The sequence below is a fragment of the Eurypyga helias genome, unplaced genomic scaffold (assembly GCF_000690775.1).
Source record: "Eurypyga helias isolate BGI_N326 unplaced genomic scaffold, ASM69077v1 scaffold4354, whole genome shotgun sequence".
NCBI classification, from domain to species: domain Eukaryota; kingdom Metazoa; phylum Chordata; class Aves; order Eurypygiformes; family Eurypygidae; genus Eurypyga; species Eurypyga helias.
Window position 1 is genome coordinate 1 of NW_010245490.1, and position 6,690 is coordinate 6,690.

Consider the following 6,690-nt stretch of genomic DNA (forward strand, 5'->3'; position numbering starts at 1 on the left):
GGTGAAAGCCCTTCCTTGGCAGCGTCTCCTCACGGTAATGTGCCTCCTGCCCAAAGAGGGGCCATAAGAAGTCGTGAGGGGCTCTGTCTGAGGGTTAAAACGTGGTTAAAAGCAGCGTGCCTGGGAGCGTGCCTTCACAGACGTTACGGAGCCTTTCTTACGGTGTTGGGGTTTTTTTCTATTCTATATGACTGTTTTCAGGGCTTCCTCCCCACGCAGCCGGTGTGTGTGGGTGCTCGGCGTCACCTCAGCAGTCCCGGCACCGCTGAGGGGGGCACACACACCTGGCTCAGCCACCCACCCCGGAATCTTCATCGCCTCAGGTTTTCCTCTCTTAAGGTATCATCAAGCTGAAACCTGGCATTTGGCTCTGATGGGCTTGAAATTTAAAAAAAAAAAAAAAAAAAGGCAGGCTGATAGTTGTCAGTTTTTAGGAGTCAGAGAGAGCGAAGGCTGGAGTCTCTGTGAGGCTGAGCTTTGTCCGTCCTGTGATCCTCCTGTCATCGATCACTGTGTGTCACCGGAAATGTCACGGTGGTGGTACCAACCTGTTTATAAAGGCCAAAGTATCTTAAAAAGACTGGAGACAGCGATTTGAGGCTGGAGCTGACTACAGTCCAGGCTTTCTCACTCATGAGAGGTTTTCAATTTATTTGCTTTTCCCAATGATGTTCCCAAAATGAATTATGCTTTGCAGGAAGCGATTCACACCAGTGCTGGCTGCAAACCTAGGGCTACCTGGCCTACGGCGTTCTATATGAAGGAGCAGTGCATCCTAGAAACATGGCACAGGGCTCTTGGTACCAGGATTGCAGAGCTCCAGCAGAGCATCCTGGGAGCCTTGCTCGAGAGATGTCCACCAACTTCGGAGTTGGGGAGCTCAGTCTGTGTAGGCTTTCAAACTGTTGGCCCTAGGGCAGCAGGCCTGAAAGACGCTGCGTGGTTTACAACTCCAGGTGCCATGAAGCCTAAAACCTTTGTGGTGCCAGCAGTTTTCGGAGAGAGGGGGAGAAAAACAAAACCAAAACAAATTTTAGTTACATGTTTAGAGAACTCAAACATTTTGCAGTGAAAAGTTAATATAGCCTGAGTTTGGAGAAGAGATTATTTGAAATGACTAAAGGAAACCTGGTGAACAAGAAAGCTGGAGCAGCAGGACTGATCAGAGACAGGATCAGAAAGAGAGACAGGAAAGATACCACAGAGCTGCTGAAGATGCACTGGCCTACTGAATGACACCTCTCTTCTTCCACCACATCTCTCAGTAGCTTGAGGAGGCTGGTGATTATTCTGACTTTAGGGAGAAAGGAGTATTTTGTCTAGTTATCAACCTGTTGCTACCTTGCAGGGGGAAAAAACCCAAATCTGGAAGGAAATGTAATGGAATTTGCCTTACTTCCTCGATAATGAGGCATTCCTTCCAGGTGATAATTCAAATAGTGATGTCATGTTGATGTCTGATTGAGGATTGAGACTGGCTAATGAGCTGGAGTGAGAGGGAAAGGAGTTTCTCCAAACCTTGCCATGGAGCCTAAACATTTCAGCCCTCTGCCCTTTGAGTTAAGTGATTTCCCAGAGCATCCTGAGAAAACACTGATGGGATTCATACTGGGAAGCCATAGTGCTGGACCTGTTGACATGGTGAAATGAAGATTTAAAGGTACATGTTAAATTATGTGAAGAGGGGCTTATTTCCCCTTGCTGCTTCCACTGCCTGGTGTCTCAGTGTGCAGGGACTGTCTCAGCACGTGTGTATGAGAAGATAGATGGCAGAAGGTCCCCATTTTCAAGTTCCAGATAAAAGCTCCACCATACTGAACGCTACAGTGTCCAATTACACAGCTAGATGTTGCAATTCTGGATTATCTTTAAAATCTCTCTGGTCATTTTTCCATTCAGAAAAATATCCTTGTGATGCCAAGGGACAATCATAAATTTTCTGAAAGAACACATTTGTCTTGAAGGCCAGGCTTTTGTGACTTTTACAGGACAACAAGATTTGTTGCAGAGAGCTACAATATCCTTTGAGTAACAGCAGTGTAGTGCCATAAGAGTCAAACATCCCCCCGAGTTACGCACAGGAGGTGGCAGTAATCTCAAGGCATGGTTCAGGTTTCCAGCCATGTTCACATTCTCAGGGACAGCAGCTCACACACGTGGTATCCTGGCTTTTGAAAGTGAACCCAGGATGTCGCTCCTAACTAACAGCTGGCCACCAGTGCAGTTTATTAGAACCTCAGCTAGTTACTGAAGTGGGCTCTTTATCTTGGTGACCTTCCAAGGCAATCGGTGCCTTCTTGGAAAACCTTGAATCAGAAATGTTAAGATATAAGAAAAATAGCACTGCACGGCACACAATTCTGATCTCCCAGGGTTCACAGATTTGGAAGGCGCTGTACCATATATAACTGTAGAAGACAGCCCTGAGATACTGTAGCTGCTGCATCAAGGTCATAATGTTCTGGGATCCAATTAAAATTATGCAAGATAGGCAATTTAGGAAAGAATTCACACAGAGCTCCGGAAGGAAAAAAAAAATCATACGCCTTAGGAGCTCAGTTACTTTGCAAGATTAATTTTCCACTATCTCATGACAGTGGTAAGAGCACAAAGTATGTTAAATGTTTGATTTGGTTATTGATCAGTCCTCTCAAGACCTCACTTTCTAAGTCACAGTAATAGGTTTGACTTCCATTTAACAGCCAAGGTGTGGGCTTGCCTCGGAGTCTTCGCTGGTTGCAATGGGTTGTGAATTTGGTGCATGGGTGGCAGTGAAACCTGGAAGGGGCATGCCTGATGCTGAGAAACCCACGGCCGCCCCTGGAGGTGATGGGAATAGAAAAGGTGGTGATGCCGCAGGTCCTGTGATCCAGGGCATTGATCTCACCTCCTCCAACGTAACCATCAGGTCACTGAGCTATCTTTAATTCCCAGAACCTATAGAGAGAGAATGAGGAATGATACTATGAGCTAGGGGAATTGCGATTTGATGGAAAGCTTGGTATTTCAGATGGGGGGTGTAGCAGGCCTATTCCTATCCTAATTCTCTCCCAGTTCCTGTGTTCTGAAGGAGAAGGATAAAAGATTCAGCTATCTACTGTGTATTAAGAACTGCTTATATTGTTATGCTCTGTAAACCAAAAACTGCTGCTGGCAAAGGGGACGGGATTTCATGCTGCTTTGAGCAGAGGTTTCCTTAGAGGTGTTGCTAGATTCATGACCTGTGTTGGATTAGTCTGGTGACTGGGGACTTAGTCAGAGCTCAGGGCTCTGTTTTGCTAGCTGGAGTCCAAGCATTGAGCGAAAAGGGTAAAGAAGAGCTCACAGTTCAAACAGGCAGGACGAAGACTTGATTCCCTTAGAGCCAGCCAACGAGTGGTTTGCAAACTGTGTTAGTAGCAGCATTTTGGTCTCCTTTTGCTTTTTCCTTTGCTGTATATTTAGAAACTTTGCCTGAGGAAGAATTGGCTAACCAAGAAAGGCAAACAGGAAGAGGGAGCACAAGAGCGAAGGGTGACGGAGAAGCAGGAAGGGAGCAAGGTGGGGAGACTGAGAGGCTGAAATAGTCAGTGAACAGAGAAGGAAGGCCATCCAGCAGAAACCTGTGGAAAGAAAACTAGCCACATGTTTGGTTATTGATCATGGATGGTTGGTGCAGACCAGCTGGCCCTTAGCTCAGCCACAGGTCTCTTTCTGCTGAGAAAGTCTCCTAGGCACGTTCACACTGCTCTGCCTCACACTGAGCAAATCTGGGAAGGGAAGGTCCAGGGAATTGGCCCTGATCCTCTGCAGGTTGTGGGGATTGGGGGTGCCCTTGGTGGGTGCAAGCCAGCGTATCTCTAGGGCAGGCGGCTCTGAAGCTTTGTGGGACGGACTGCACTTGCAGGTGTTACTGTAGAAATGGCGAGGGGGGCAAACCATGCCTTTCTAGCAGCTGTCAAAGGACTCTTCTTAGGGGTCCCCTGCTGCTTGCTCAGGAAGGAGATACTGCCTCGAGCATTACTTTGTTTTCACAGCATAGGAGACAAAGAAACCCCGTGTGTGAGTCCTGCGTGCAGCTGAAGGAGCAGAAACAGCTCTGTCTAAAGGGAAGCAACTGGTCATGTGGGTGCTGTTGGTCACCGGTTGCAGAAGCACAGGACTACATAAGAGGTGTTTCAGAGGTTGGGGAGGTGACCCAGTAAGCCCAGGTGCTTTCCCGTAAATCAGAGCTTGGCTGTGGCGAGAGCAGAAATAAAGCAAAGGACTAGCAAAACCAAGGCTGTCTGAGACCAGTCTCAATACACGACAGGCACAAACTGCCCTTGGGTGTGCCTTTGTCTCCAGAGGTTGCAGTGAGTCAGTGGGATGGAGGGGGAAGCGCGCAAATGGTGCCTGTTTGGTTTCATGAATACTTTATTCTCTTTGTTCTTTATTTTCTGATGATAAAGGAGCTTTATGTGGATATTGTAGCAAAGGAATTGACGAGTCATAAGGTTTGCAATTTCATTTCCCCCTCCGCTCCTTATGGTTTTTTGCTGATCCTCTCATCTCCTTCCGTCCCACCTTGCTGGCGCAGCAGGACGTGCTGTGCCTTTAAGAAGCCTGTTTTTTCAGAAGACTAATTCCTGAGCTTTGGCATGTGTTGAGGCATGCCCTAGGTTTTGTGGTGTGGTTTATGAAAAACTGAAGTGCATTTGTCTGGGGAGGTTTTTAACTCCTTTCTGCCATAGATACACTTTACCTCTTTGTCCTTCGCTTGCGGAGCGTACACCATTCAGCATTTCCACAGGGATGTCTGCTCTCTTCTCCAAAAGAGGAGCGGAGATAAAGTGAAGTAGCGGGTGGTAGGGTTTGGTTTTTTTTTTTTTATGCCAATTAACGTTTTTATTTATTGTTTTTTGCATGGCAAAGCTCTGGTGAAGAAAGCTGAGATAGCAAATTCTCTTGCTGATTATATCCTCCCACTGGCACCAGTATCGCTGCAGTCTTAACCTGTCATTGCAGTAGCAGAACAGTGTAGCTGACAAAGCGTTGACCCATAGCAGTCGCAGCATTGGCAGCTTTATTATGAATTTTATAAATTGTGATTTTTTCTTAACGTTCATGAACATTACATTTGCTGCCTTTCCCCTCATCATGGTCAAAAAGAAACTTTTAAGAAGGCAATATGATTGTACCATAATTGTACCATAAAAATTAACGTAGCATTACATAAATAAAATGTAGGGTTTTGGTTTGGGGTTTGTTGTTGGTGGTGGTTTTCGGGGTTTTTTTAAGCAAATCTCATTCTTTCGAGACCAAGTCTCAAAAGTCTCAAGCTGGGGAGGTTTGCCTGGATTTTTTTTAAACATGTGCTAGGGGTAGCAAGATGGTCTTTGAACCACATCTCCCAGCAAGAACGTTGCAGGCATAACAGGCATACCGGGAGGTAACTACAGAGCTACCCTTGGTGATTATTTTCAAAGCCCTGTTTGCTATGAGGTACTGGATCTGTATGCTAACGCTGTCTTGTAATAACAGCATAAAACCTCTTGGGCTGTCAGCCTATATTCGTGTACCTGTACATTGTTTTAGGCCTCAAGACAGCAAGGAAGTCCAAGTGAGCAGAATTCTCCTACGACTCCGGCACCGTGGCGGCTCCAGGACGTACTGTGCAGTCACCTGCAGGATGTGGGCCCAACAGATGAAAGGATGGTTTCTAGTAAAGACAGGCCTGTTTTTATGAGGAGAGATGTTGGAGGGGAAGGGACAGAGCAGGAGCTAGGGCTGGATGTGCCTTCAACACTGAGGTTGTGTGGCTTTGATTAAATCACTTCACTCACAAGAAACCTTCAATTCAGAGGTTAATTAGCACTGTGTATGGCATGCTGGGATTAAATTAATTAACGTAACAGTACTTCACAGTCTCGGCTCTGTGAGTGTGCTTAATGCAGTTGCTATATTTAAGAAGCTCGTTATTGAGCCTATGGGAGAGTCCCTGCCAATCCCCCGTCATCCTCTCCCTCCCAGTTTGTCAGGTCTGTGCTCTTACCCCTCTCCATGATCAGTAGCGAGCAAATCCCTGCTGCTTCGCCTCTCGATCCTGAAGCAGTGCTGTATTGTACCAGCTCTCTTCACCAGTGGCTGCAGAGGAATGGCTGCACTGCAAGCCCTGGTGAGAAGCTCTGTCTTGTGCATCGCTCTCCACTCTCCCGGGCCCAAGTGGTCCCTGGCTACCCAGTCCCAGCAGCATCCCCTCGGTAGCATGCTGGAATGCGAGGTCCCGGGGTCTCTTGACATCTCTGCCACCTGCTCTAGGGGCAAGTCACATCACCTTTCTCCTCTTCACTGTTCATGCTGAAGTGGGATTGTATCTTTTGCCTTCATACCCAGGAGCTGCTCAGAGCAGAATTAATGAATGCCGGGAAGTCAGGGATGTCTGTGGATGCACAGCACAATGTAAATGTGAAGTATTACTCGGTAATTAAGGGTGGAGGTAACCCTTGTTGAGAAGGATTAATATTATCATAAATCAACATTTGATCAGGTGGAACTGTGGGAAGAAGTGTACAGACAGCCTGTCCTCTGTTCCCTCAATCGAAAGTTTTTCAGGAGACTGGAACGCTGCTTCTCCGACGTGCTTTGTGCATGCGTCGACTGGTTACTGAGATTGATGGGGTCGCATAAAAATTGTCTGACTTCTATAGGTGTAATATTTCAACATACAGA